Consider the following 14924-nt stretch of genomic DNA (forward strand, 5'->3'; position numbering starts at 1 on the left):
GGGGACAAATGAATGAGGAACTGAAGGAAATGTTATTATTTAGGAAATTGTATTGGGGAAATTTATGGGATTAAAACCTGATAAATCCCCAGGGCCTGATGCTCTGCATCCCAGATTACTTAAGAAAGTGGCCCGAGAAATAGTGGACATGTTGGTGATCATTTTATAGACTCTGCAAGAGTTCCAATGGATTGGAGGGTAGCTAATGTAACCCCACTTATTAAAAAAGGAGGGAGAGAGAAAATGGGGAATTATAGACCGGTTAGCCTGACATCGGTGGTGGGGAAAAGCTGGAGTCAATTATTAAGGCTGAAATAACTTGAGCATTTGGAAAGTGCGGACAGGATTGACCAAATCAGCATGGATTCACTAAAGGGAAATCATGCTTGACAAATCTTCTGGAGGTTTTTGAGAATAAGACCAGTAGAGTCAACAAGGGTGAACCAGTAGATGTTATGTATCTGGATTTTAAAAGGCTTTTGACAAGTTCCCACACAAGGGATTAATGAGCAAAATTAAAGCTGATGGTATTGGGGGTAATGTATTGACGTGAATAGTTGGTTGGTAGATGCGAAGCAGATAGTGGGAATAAACGGGTCTTTTTCAGAATGGCAGGCAATGACTAGGTGGGTACTGCAGGGTTCAGTGCAGGGATCCCAGCTGTTCACAATAGACATTAATGATTTGGACAAAGAAATTGCGTGCAATAACCAACACATGTGCAAATGACACTGCTGTGAGTAGGATGCAAAGAGGCTGCAGGGTGACTTGGACAGGTTGGCTGAGTGGGCAAATACTTGGCAAATGCAATGTAATGTTGGTAAATGTGAGGTTATCCACTTTGGTGGCAAAAAGAGGAAGGCAGATTATTAACTGAATTGTGGCAGTTTAGAAAAGGGGAAGTGCAACGAGTCCTGGGTGTCATGGTGGAACAGTCGGTTAAGGTTGGCATGCAGGTACAGCAGTTGGTGAGGAAAGCTAATGGTATGCTGGCTTTCTTTCTGAGATGATTTGAGTTTGGAGTAGGGATGTCGTGCTGCAGTGCTAAAGAGCATTGGAGAAGCCACACCTTGAGTATTGTGTGCAGTATTGTTCTCCGAGTTTCTGGAAAGACTTTCTTGCTATTGAGGATGTCCAGTGAAGGTTCACCAGACGAATTCCCAAGACTGAAATATGAAGAAAGACTGGGGGCGCGATTCTCCGCCCCCCATGCCGGGTGGGAGAATAGCGGGAGGGTCTTCCCGACATTGTTCCTCACCTCCCGCTATTCTCCCCCCCCCCCCCCCACGGCCGCCCCACGACACGAATCGCTGCCCGCCGTTTTTTACGGCGAGCAGCGATTCTCCCCTGGCCGATGGGCCGAATTCCCAGGCCTTTACGGCCGTTTCCACGAATTTCAACACACCTGCTCTCACCATTCGTGGAAACGGCCGCAAAGTGCCGTTCTGCCCAACCATGCCACCGATTAGCACGGCTGCACCACGGCCATGCCAAGGGTGGCATGGGCCCGCGATCGGTGGACACTGATTACGGGCAGCGGGTCCGATTCCCGCGCACTCTTTGTCCCTCCGCCGCCCCACAGGATAAGTCCGCGGGGCGGCTGAGGGGCATGACGGACCGCGCATGCGCAGGTTGAGGCATATGCACGATGATGTCATCTGCGGCTGACGTCATCGTGCGCGTCAGCCGCCGTGAGTCTTGGCGGCCGGGCTTAGCGAATGTTCGCTAAGCCCGCGCTGCCATTCTTCCCGGGGCCGCGATGCTAGCTCCGACCGGGGGGGGTGAATCGGGTCCCGGGAGGGGGCGCGGAGGCTGCCGTGAAACACGGCCGGTTTCATGGCAGCCTTTACGACTCTCCGCATTTGCGGAGAATCGAGCCCTGGATCAATGGAATTATACTCACTGGAGTTTGGAAGAATTAGCGGGAATCTCATAGAAACATATGAGGTTGGATTCTCCACTGTCAGGATTTTCTGTTGCCTGGCAGCACAATGGGAAGTCCCATTGGCCAGTTGCAGGACGGAGAATCCCACTACCGGCGAGGGTGTGCAGAGAACAGAGAATCCTGCCCATAAAATCATGATGGGACTGGACAGGCTAGATGCATGAAGAATGTTTCTGATGTTGGGGACATCCAAAATTAGGGGTCTAGTTTAAGAATAAGGGGTAAACATTTCAGGATTGAGATGAGGAAGAACGTCTGTCAGAGAGTTGCGAATTGTGGAAGTCTCTAACCACAAAAAGCTATTGGGGCCAGTTAATTGGATATATTAAGAAGGGAGTTATATTAAAGGGATCAAGGGGTATGGAGAGAAAGCGGGAGTGGGATACTGAATTTGCATGATCAGCCATGATCATATTGAATGATAGTGAAGGCTCAAAGGGCCGAATGGTCTACTCCCTCGCTTATTTGCTATGTTTCTAAGTTTCTATGTCACAGTAATTAAGCCATTCCCCTGCTCTTTCCTTGCAGTCCTGCATCTGCAACCCCAACTTCTCCAGTCAATCCACAATGCTAAAGTCTCTCATCCCTGGAAAGATTCTTGAAAAACCTTTCTCCAGCCTCTCAACAGTCTGTATCCTTCCCAATGTGCAGTGCGCTGTATTGGACACAATACTCTTGCAGAGGCTGAAGCATTGTTTTATATAGGTTCATTATAACATCATTGTTTTTGTGCCTTTATGCATTTATTTATCATGCCCAGATTTCATTTGCTTCATCAATCGCTTTCTCAACCAACCTTGCCGTCATCGACAATTTGTTCATATAGACCCCTATGTTCTTGCAGGCTTTTTAAAATTGTACCTTTTATTTCATAATTATATTGCCTTTTGTATCATGAGTTCACTGAATACCATCTTTGAGGCACTGAGTTAAGTCGTATGTGCCCAGACAGTTAAAGATGCCAATAGAAAATAGAACACTGTTTGAAGCTGTGAAATTAGATACAGTTCGGAGAATATTAAAGACTGACTTTTTTTTCCCGACAAAACAATTGCCGTTTAGTGGTTCACTAACAGCCCTATTCTATTAGCTCATATCCTTGAAGTAAATGTCCATGAACATTTAAGAGATTTCTTGCTCTCTTACACTATAGTAATTTAGTAACCAATTATTGTGTAATTGGGAGAACGCAAGGCGTAGATTCAAATCTTTAATTTTTGTAATAATATCCTACTAGAGCTAAACATATCTTGCTCAACCAATGAAACTTTGTAAAAATCAAATAATTCACAATGTCCCATTATGATTTGGTGTAGACGTTTATACAGACAGATTTATGTGCTTAAGATATGAAACCAAAACACAATCTTGGCCCTAATCACTAATCCAATGGATTTATTTTATCAGATGATGCCTCCAATTTAATTACAAATATTTTATCATTATATGTTTTCACAAGGCAGTAACTTTGGTTGCAATTTTCCCACCTCAGCTGTGGCAGGATGCATTTTGGATGGGATAGAAAATTTGGACAGACAGCCAAATGTCCATTGACTTTGGATGGGAATTACCGGTCCCACCATGGGCAGGAAAATCCCATATTGTGCTAACCCCATGTTAATCCGAAATGATGGCAGATTAAATCTGGGGAAGAGATGCAGTGAGTAATAGGAACAAAAAAGGAATACATTTTTTAAGTATGTAAAATTATTACGGGTTGTATGAGTAGCAGATGACAGCTGAAACCATTTCTTGTTTGTTTTTCCATTTTGTTAGATTATTTTTGCAAAACAAATTACATTTTGTTTCGATACACAATTGCAAAACAATGAGAGGGTTTTTCCGTGCCCCCGCGACATGTTTTATGGCAGCTGAGTGGCCTGGCCATTGACTCCTGTCCGCTGCTGTTAACGTGGTTCCGGTTTCCTGTTCTATGCACGTTCCGCTGCCTGGGAAACATGTGGTGGGGTTAGTCAGTAGGGGGAACCAGAAGATCATGCCGGCAAGAACGGCCTGAAAATTGAGCCAATAAATTCCACAACCTACTTTGTTGGACAGCAGCATTGTAATGTTATCAAAACTGTATTTAAGACCCCTAATTTAATTTTTCTTTGATGGGGAATCAATTGAACAGTGCAAGAAGGGAAAAAATGTAGTTCAAAATGATGTTACTGTCTCTCCACTTTCTTGACTTTCCCATTTTTTTAGTTTTAGATGTGATCATTTGTTTTTATGCCCATCAGAGTGAGCACTGCCAGGAATGAGGAGCCTGGATTTTCACTTAGTAAGTCGAAAACAGAAGCTGCAACTGTTTCCGGGCCCTGATTTCGCCCCCAGGGTATAACAGTTTGGATCGCCTCAACTGGCATGGAGACAGGTGTCCAAGTCAATAAACCGAGAGGGCAAGTTAGAGGTCCTCCAGCTTCAGGTAATCACCCAGTTGCAGTAATAGATAAATAGCTAAGAAGGTGTTTCAATACGATGATGTCCTTTCAGCCTTTGAAAGAAAATTCTCATTAAAAAATTGAGCAATAAGCCAGGGACATGGTGGGGAGGGCTCCTGTACTGGGTGACCTTTTGCTGCACCCATACCTGGGCAGCATGTAGGGCTTGTAGGCCTGCCTGGAGTGCTGGAACCCTGGCCTGCCACTAGGTGCCTGGCCCTAGGCACTTGATCTTGCTCTACCCTGTTGGGAATCTGGAGACTGACTGGAAAATCCCAATCAGTCTCCTGAATATATGTTTAATCAGATTCTTAATGTGCTTAATCCGCTGCCTGCCTCTTGGGGGCGAGTGTTCCCACAGGTCCTGACCCCAGCTTTGGCTGAGAACAGGGTGGGGAAACCGGCATGCCAGCCAGTTCAAGTATTTTCAGGTACCAACTGCCTCCGTTCCCAGCCTCAGCAAGACTTGAAAATCTTACCCGGAGCTGGGGTCACATTTGGCATGAGCATCAGACCCTTATATTTTTGGTGTTTCATATGTGGATTAAAATTGTACCTTTACTCAAATCTCACAGCATACATTTCCAATTTCTATCTTTGCTGAAACGGTCATTCTATTAGAGTTGTGTTCTCGTGCTAACCAGAAACTGTATTAAGAACAGCATGTTTGCCACAACCTCTTAAAAGAGTGATGGCCATCAATTCAGTTGAGACAGTTTGTACTAAAGAACAGTGTCTTTAATCAACTAGATGTGTGCCAACCTGTAGCTTCTCCTGCACTGAGACCCTCCATCAGATCGACCGGTTATATACCTCCTCTGAGGGGCGGAGCCACAGGCAGAGCCAACAGCAGCATCAACGCAACAATTCAACAGCAACAGTAACAGCAACAACAGTAAGTATATACAATAGTTGATGTCGATGACAATAGTAATAATAGAACAACAGTGAGTATATACAATAGCCATACGTGGCTCACCACAAAGAGTAAGCACAAAGAGGCGGAGAGACACGTAACACGTGTCAGAGGTGAAGTGCAGGGATGGTGTTGCAACCTATTGAATCTTGTGCTACCCACTGTAAAATGTCCAGTTGCAGATGGGCACATTCCAAAGCCCTGGACTATGCGTGGAGGGACGCACCAAAGCATTGGGCAGCATCTGGAGAAGCTCAATGGGAGAAGGTTGATGTCTAAGACCTTTCAGCCACAGCAAACTGAGGGAGTGGAATTGTATAGATCCCGCTCAGGCCGTATGACTCAGATTGAGTGCATACGGTGCATATTACATGTATCGCAATTGTATGGAAGCACCTCAGAGTGTAACTTCATCAATATTGACAACTTAAATACCATTGTACCATTTGTGATGACCATTTTGAAATGCCTGTCATGTTTCTTTTACTGCCTCAGAGTGCAACATGATCTATGCAGAGAACCTGAATATTATCGCACTTTGTGTGATGGTGATTTTGAAATGGTTGTGATGTTCTTAATAAAGCATATTTCTGCAAAACAAAACGTTTATCAATAAATACTTCCTATTAGTCACATCTCTTTCTACTTATGGACTCACTAAGCATGTCAGGAGTAACAACAGCAAGGCATAAGAAAACCCAATCTTGGGGAAATGAATTTATCAATGGCACTGCAGAGATTGGGGACAGAGAGCAAAAGCTTGATTTACAAAAAGGATTGTGGACGTGTGGAATACAGGACCAGAGTTTGTGATTGAAATAGAACGCATGTCAACATTTAACATTACATTAGGTGGAGGGTTGAAGGAAAAGGGAATGAGGGGATCTGGAAACAACACAAGCACATGAGATAAGGCCAAAAATTTGTGTACGGTACAAACATGAACTGGTTGTGCTCAACAGCTTTATTGATGTTGCAGTTTTGATGTGATTCTACATGTATACCACAGAGATTAAAGATTGGCAGAAAAAGCTCTGGTTTCAGGCAACTTGAAAAATATTGCTCAATTTTTAATATTTTAGTCCATGGTTTGACCTCATTTTGTTGTCTTTTGTTTACAGTATTTGGACACTAAGTTCTGGCCCCAAAGGAGAGGCAAGTAAAGAGTACATTGCACTAAATGAGCGGAGCTGTTAAACTCATTCATGATGTATACTCATGAGCCGAGAGGGAAGAATAAAAATAACTTCAAATTTCCATGCTTACTATGACTTATTGGATCACTCTGCCACTCGAATATCAACCAGGAAAATCTCTAATAAGGGAATTGTGGTTAATAAGGACCAGCGTGTCATGGCTTCTTGTTAAGCAGTACCATGCCTGCTGGCATTCCACATTATGCAGGGCCTCTGGTGCTTTGCTTGGGAACAGTTCAGTAGCTAATATCCATATTAACTGTTGCTTAATGGTATGCATGTAGAAAGCTACATCCGCACTGAAATGATAATGATAAACAGCACATGTGCGTGTCTTGACAGCAGAAATTAATCATTCGAAAGTAGGCTTAGCTGTTCAAAACAAGTGTGTTATTTTAGCTTTTGCTCATAGGGCCAGTAATGGGGTCAATTATTAATGTTACAGCAATGCTTGCAAAAATGCCTCTATCAGCCCACATAATAATAACATTTTTGTCATTGGAGCATGAAATGTGTTTCATTTATTTACCAACAATATACAATCAAACATACATTTATAAATCATTTAATTAAAGAACAGCGAATCCAACAAAGGATGACAATAGATCTAGAGTAAATTATTTGCAAGTTTTCATTGCTGAGTTTAATTTTTAGGAGATCCAATTTGGAGGGTTAAAGCACCGAGAATGATTTCAATGTGTGTGTGTATGTATATTCCTCCTGGTGCTCAATGTCATCTGAAGTGCAAATCCAGCAGCAGATGCAGAACGCAGGAGACGGTACATTTGGAGTCAATATGGCAACAAGCTCTGGGGATAGGAGCCAGGGATCTTCTGCAGTGTCAGAATTGTTGTCGCAACATAGGCAGGGCAGGCATTGCAACCAACCCACCGCCGATCCCAGCAAACTTTCCACTGTTGACCAAAACAAATCCTTTCAGTCTGGGTACAGCGGCTTAAACAGGAAAGCAGCCTCTTGAATATAAACAATTCCTGATGTGTTCAAGTAGCAAAAATCTGCTGATATATAATTGCTACTCCATGGCATCACCCACACCAGAAAATGATAATGCAGTCCCCGTGAAGTTTGCACATTCTCCCCCTGTCTGCATGGGTCTCACCTCCACAACCCAAAGATGTGCAGGGTACGTGGATTGGCCACGCTGAATTTCCCCTTAATTGGGAAAAAAAATTAAGAAGCAATCAAATTTTTTCTTTAAGTGTTTAGAATATTTTGTTAAGCCTAGAAAGGTATGTAAAAAATAAAGTTTGTACAATTCACTTTGAGGTCAAAACTTTCACGAAGATCTTACCATGAGTTGGCTTCAGTATTCACTAGAGAGAGGACCTTGTTGCTCATGAGAACAATGTGAACCAGGTGAATAGTCTCGAACAGGTTGATATTAAGAAGGAGGATATGCTGGAATTTTTGAAAAGCATCAGGATAGATAAGCCCCCTGGGCCTGATGGGATATACCCAAGGTTACTACGGGAAGCGAGGGAGGAGATTGCTGCGCCGTTGGCGATGATCTTTGCGTCCTCGTTCTCCACTGGAGTAGTACTGGATGATTGATGGGAGGCGAATGTTGTTCCCCTGTTCAAGAAAGGGAATAGGGAACTCCCTGCGAATTACAGACCCATCAGTCTTACATCTGTGGTGAGCAAAATATTGGAAAGGATTCTGAGAGATAGGGTTCATGATTATTTAGAAAAACATAGTTTGATTAAAGATAGTCAGCATGGCTTTGTGAGGGGCAAGTCATGCCTCACAAGCCTCATTGAATTCTTTGAGGATGTGATGAGACACATTGATGAAGGTCGGGCAGTGGATGTGGTGTATATGGATTTCAGTAAGACATTTGATAAGTTTCCACATGGTAGGCTCATGCAGAAAGTTAGGGGGCATGGTATACAGGGAAATTTGGCTGTCTGGATACAGGATTGGCTGGCTGAAAGAAGACAGCGAGTGGTAGTGGATGGAAAGGATTCTGCCTGGAGTTCGGTGACCAGTGGTGGCCTGCAGGGATCTGTTCTGGGACCTCTGCTCTTTGTGGATTTTATAAATGACTTGGATGAGGAAGTGGAAGGGTGGGTTAGTAAGTTTGCCGATGACACAAAGGTTGGTGGAGTAATAGATGGTGTTGAGGGCTGTTGCAGGTTACAGCAGGACATTGACAGGATGCAGAGCTGAGCTGAGAAGTGGCAGATGGAGTTCAACCTAGATAAATGTGAAGTGATTCATTTTGGAAGGTCAAGTTTGAATGCTGAATACAGGGTTAAGGCAGGGGGCGGGATTCTCCCATCTGACGGCAGTGTTGAAGCCGTCGTAAAAACTGGAGAGTTTAACGACGGCGTCATCTGACGACTAAGTGTAGCGATCCTCTGCCCTACAGGGGGCTAGCACGGCACTGGAGCGACCCACGGCGTTCTAGCTGCCAATACCGGTGTCAAATGGGTGCCACGGGTCTGCGCATGCGTACTGTGACCGGCGCAAATATGCGCATGTACGGTAGCTTCCTTCTCCGCGCCAACCCCGACGCAACATGGCGTAGGGCTACAGAGGCAGACACAGAGCAAAAGAGGCCCCCACCAGGAGAGGCCAGCCCGCCGATCGGTAGGCCCCGATCGTGGGCCAGGCCACGGTGGAGGCCCCCCCGGGGTTGGACCCCCATCACCCCCCACCAGGCTGCCCACAGGATGGGCGCCGAGGTCCCACCGGGTAAGACCAGGGGCGGGATTCTCCGACCCCACGCAGGGTCGGAGAATTGGCGGGAAGCGGCGTGATTTCCGCTCCCGCAGGTCTCCTAATTCTCCCGCCGGTAAAAAACCGGCGTTGTGCAAATCCCGCCGGCAGCCTGTGAAAACAGCTGGCGCCGGCGGGATTTCTTTTTTTAACAGCTAACCTTAAATCTCCGGCCCGGATGGGCCGAAGTCCCGCCGCTGGGAGGCCTTCTCCCGCCGCCGAGGTGTACACCACCTCGGAAACGGCGGACTCAGCGGCGCGAGCGGGCCCCCGGGGTCCTGGGGGGGGCGGGGGGCGATCGGACCCGGGGGGGTGCCCCCACGGAGGCCTGGCCCGCGATCGGGGCCCCCCGCTCACTCCGCGGGGCAGTGCCGTGGGGGCACTCTTTCTCCTTCCGCGCCGCCACGGCCTCCGCCATGGCGGACGCGGAGGAGAACCCCGCATCGCGCATGCGCCGGCAGTGAGGTCAGCGGCCAGCTGCCGCTGACGTCACTGCCGGCGCATGCGCCGACCGCCGAAAGCCTTTCGGCCAGCCCCGCTTCCGACTGCGCCGGGTGTTTGCGCCAGTCTACCGGTGCAAACTGCTCCGGCGCGGGGCTGGCCCCCAAAGGTGGGGAGAATTCCCCACCTTTGGAGGAGGCGCGACCCCTGAGTGGTTGGCGCCACTCCCCTACGCCGGCACCCTCCGTCACGCCGGGTAGGGGAGAATCCCGCCCCAGATGTGAATGGCGCCAGTGGGACTCGGGCTTTTTTGGTGGCCGCTCGGACCATCCCGGGCGGAGAATCGGCGGGGGAGGGGGGCCGCCTAGAGCCAATGGCGCCGATTCTCTGGTCACCGGAGAATCGGAGGACTGGCACCGGGGCGGCGTCGCACGATTCGCGCCCGGCCCGGCGATTCTCCGCACCGGCGTGGGCTGAGAGAATCCCGCTCAGGATTCTTGGAAGTGTAGAGGGATAGTGGGATCTTGGGGTTCACATACTCAGATCCCTCAAAGTTGCCACCCAGGTTGATAGGCTTGTTAAGAAGGTGTATGGTGTGTTGGCTTTCATTAACAGGGGGATTGAGTTTAAGAGCCGTGAGGTTTTGCTTCAGCTTTATAAAACCCTCATTAGAACACACTTGGAATAATGTGTCCAGTTCTCGTCGCCTCATCATCGGGCGGATGTGGATGCTTTGGAGAGGGTACAGAGGAGATTTACTAGGATGTTGCCTGGAATGGAGGGCATGTCTTATGAAGAAAGATTGAGGGAGCTTGGGCTTTTCTCACTGGAGCGAAGAAGGAAGAGAGGTGACTTGATAGAGGTGTACAAGGTGATGAGAGGCATGGATAGAGTGGATAGCCAGAGGATTTTCCCCAGGGCGGAAATGGTTGTCACGAGGGGACATAGATTTAAGGTGATTGGAGGAAGGTATAGGGGAGATGTCAGAGGTAGATTCTTTACACAGTGAGTGGTGGGTGCGTGAAATGCACTGCCAGCAGAGGTGGTGGAGTCTGCGTCATTGGGGACATTTAAGCGACTCTTGGACAGGCACATGGACAGCAGTAAATTGAAGGGGTGTAGGTTAGGTTGACCTTAGATTAGGATAAATGGTCGGCAAACATAATGGGCTGAAGGGCCTGTGCTGTTCTGTACTGTTCTATGTTCTATGTATCTATGGCACCTCTCCCAGGCTTGGGCTGACAAGTGGCAAGTAACATACGCACCGCACAAGGGTCAGGCAATGGTCATCTCCAATGAGGGATAATGTAACCATGGCCCCCATGACATTCAATGGTACTACCACCGCTGATTCCCCCACTATCAACAGACTGGGGGTTACCATTGACCAGATACTGAACTAGACTAGCCATATAAATACTGTGGTTACAAGAGCAGGTCAGAGGCTAGGAATCCTGCTGCAAGTCACTTCCTGACTTCCCAAAGTCTGTCCACCATCCACAAGACTCTAATCAGGAGTGTGACAGAATAGTCTCCATTTGCCTGCTTAAGTGCAACTCCAAAAACACTCAAGAAGCTTGGTATCATCCAGGCCAAAACAACCTGCTTGATTGGTATCGTTTCCACAAACATTCACTCCCTCCACCACCGATGCACAGTAGCAGCAGTGGGTGAAATCTACAAGATACACTGCAGGAATTCACCAGGTCTCCTTCGACAGCAGCTTCCAAATACATGACTACAACCATCTAGAAGGCCACCACCTGGAAGTTCCCCTCCAAGTCCCACACCATCCTGACTTATATTTCACCATTCCATCAAAGAAACTGAGTCAAAATCCTGGCACTTCCTCCCTAACAGCACTGTTGGTGTGCCTACAATTATATGGCCACCATCTTCTGAAGAGCAACTTAAATGAAATTTAAGATTTTTTAAATGAATAAATGCTTAACATGGTGGAGGACTTGAGGGCTAATGGACATTTAAACTTTGCAAAAGTAGGAAAAGACTGAACATAAGGTGGCATTTCTCTTCCCAAAGAATTTTGAACCTCCAAATGTAATTATTGCTGGGTGCTGGCTTTATGCATGAGGAAACTGGATTATTTACTTAATTCAGGAAGAGATTGCATCATATCATTATACACTAAGATGAACTATTACAAAGCAGAAATTAGGTGCACGGGACATGGTGGGCAGTCAATCGAGTGTGCACCCAGATGGCTGACTTGCACGCTGCGGCAATGCTGGTCTGTGCCCAGCTACCCCAGTCCTCCAGCCAGAGGCACCATTGGCAGCCGACCATTGCGTCTTCGAAAACCTTTTTACCTCCTCTCAATCCTTCAGCAGACACAGCGCCCTGTCCCCATTCTGAAATAACACAAGTGAACCTCGCCGTCGTCACATCTGTATGGCGGTGGCAGAGCATCACGGGAGGCCGGAGACTACTGCGTCTGGCCCTTTAATGGCATGCTAACGGCCCTTATTGTACAATTTGCATGCCCATGCTGACACGGGGCGTGGAACATATTCACACCGCTATCGAGGCACCAGAGCATGGCATTTTGCTGGGCGTCAGGCGGTGACCTTGATTTTTGCTGTATTCTCCGTCCGATTGCGGTTCATGATTCCTGCGTCAGCCGATGGCGAATCCAGCCCTATGAGTTTGGAATCTGTAGGGGGAAGATCTCCAGAGGGGATGAGGTCAATGACAGTCCTGGAAATGTTATGCCCTTGTTACAAAAAGGAAAGAAGAATAAAGCTGGCAATTCCAGTCCTGTAGGGTTAACGTCAGTGTGGGGATGCTTTGAGGAAACAATAATCCAGGAGAGAATTAATAATCACCTCGACAAACAGGAACTAATAAAGGAGATTCAGTATGAATTGTTCAGTGCAAATCATGTTTGTTTAACTTGATTGAGGTTTTTGATGAGGCAACAGAGAGCGTGCACGGGGGATTTGCAATTGATGTTTGTCTGGACTTCCGAAGCATCTCCAATAAAGTACCATATACCAGACTTGTTCGGAATAGTGATGCAAGAGAATAACAGGCAGGAGCAGTGCAGATACAAAATGGCAGAATTTTACATCCAGAAGATAGACACCACTAGGTCTCATCTCCATAAAACCACAGAGCCATAGAATTGCTACAGTGCAGAAGGAATCCATATGGCCCATTGCGTCTGCACCAACCCTGAAAGAGCACTCTATCTAAGCCCACTCCTCCGTCCAATCCCCATAACCCCACCTAACCTGCACATCTTTGGACACTAAGGGACAATATTTGGATGGCCAATCCACCGAACCTGCACATCTTTGGACTTTGGGAGGAAGCTGGAGCATCTGGATGGAACCCAAGCAGACTTGAGGAGAAAGTGCAAACTTCATACAGGCAGTCACAGAAGTCTGGAATTGAACCCGGACCATGGGGTTGTGAGTGTCCATGAACCCAGGGCTTCTGGTTCAGAGGCAGGGATTGTACTGACACAACCGCAAGGCTTCCTATCTAATATATTGTTTAAGGACAATTGAATATTTTGTCAAATCATTTTTGGGATTTGGGCATCACTAGTAAGGCCTGCACCTTAAATTCCTGAATCTTTAATGGTTTGATATGATCCACTCCAGATGGCAGTCGGCCATATTGGGTAACATGCCGGCCAGATCATTTAAGGACGGTAGGTTTCCTTCCCAAAGGTCAGAATTCATCTTGCAGAATTAGACGATCGGGCCTCGTTAAGTAAAATAACCACTTTACCACTGAGTTTCGGTTGTCACCTTCGTACAGAACCATAGACCAAGGCGAGAGGGAGAAATCAGGCCTATCAAAGAGGCATTAACTGGGGAGCTTGGCTACAATGCAGGGAATTCCTGACTATGATTTCAGGGGTTAATTGGGCAGAATAGTGGCAAATCGAAAATAAGCACCACATGATCCCATCTCCATAGAATCATAGAATTGCTACGGTGCAATTCCGACCATCGAGTCTGCACCAACCCTCAAAAAGAGTACTCTACCTAAGCCCACTGCCCCACCCCTTCCCCGTAACCCCATCTAACCTACACATCTTTGGACACCAAAGGACAATTTTATCATGGCCAATTCATATAACTTGCACACGGTAGCATGGTGGTTAGCATAAATGCTTCACAGCTCCAGGGTCCCAGGTTCGGTTCCCGGCTGGGTCACTGTCTGTGTGGAGTCTGCACGTCCTCCCCGTGTGTGCGTGGGTTTCCTCCGGGTGCTCCGGTTTCCTCCCACAGTCCAAAGGTGTGCGGGTTAGGTGGATTGGCCATGCTAAATTGCCCGTAGTGTCCTAAAAAGTAAGGTTAAGGGGGTTTGTTGGGTTACGGGTATAGGGTGGATATGTGGGTTTGAGTAGGGTGATCATTGCTCGGCACAACATCGAGGGCCGAAGGGCCTGTTCTGTGCTGTACTGTTCTATGTTCTATCTTATGACTGTGGGAGGAAGTCGGAGCACCCAGAGGAAACCCATGCAGACACGGTAAGAAAGTGCACACTAAACACAGACAGTCATCCAAGGCCAGAATAGAACCCGGATCCTTGGCGTTGTGAGACAGTAATGCTACTCACTGTGTTACCGTGCCACCGCTAGTTTTTTTCCATCTACTTTCTCCCATCTCTTCATCATTGGAAACGGCCATATTCTAACAAAAAGAACTGAACTTTTCCAATCCAATTTCTGCCAAGCATACAGTTAAATTTGATTTATTTTTAATTAGAATAAGATCAGGTTCCTAAAACTGAAAAGCGATTTGTTGCAAGCAAAAAAAAATGAGGAATGCATCAAGTTACAAATGAGTTTTCTGTTGCAGAGACAAAAGGATTCTTTATTAGTCTGGTTTAACATGGGTCTATCTACTCTCCAGGCATAATGGATCATTCTAGCACTGTAAGGGGAGAATTCAAAATAATATTTCATATGCTTAAATCAATATTTAACAATGTACAGGTTTTGAGAATTAATTTGCAGACATGGCTTCTAATCTATCAGATGTTCTCTTCCATTTTTAAATAAATTTAGTGCATCCAATTAATTTTTTCCAATTAAGGGGCAATTTTAACGTGGCCAATCCACCTCGTCTGCACATCTTTGGGTTGTGGGGGCGAAACCCACGCAAACACAGGGAGAATGTGCAAACTCCACACGGACAGTGACCCAGAGCCGGGATCGAACCTGGGACCTCGGTGCCGTGAGGCTGCAGGGCTAATCCACTGCG

This window comes from Scyliorhinus canicula, chromosome 11 (genome assembly GCF_902713615.1).
Source record: "Scyliorhinus canicula chromosome 11, sScyCan1.1, whole genome shotgun sequence".
Lineage (NCBI taxonomy): Eukaryota > Metazoa > Chordata > Chondrichthyes > Carcharhiniformes > Scyliorhinidae > Scyliorhinus > Scyliorhinus canicula.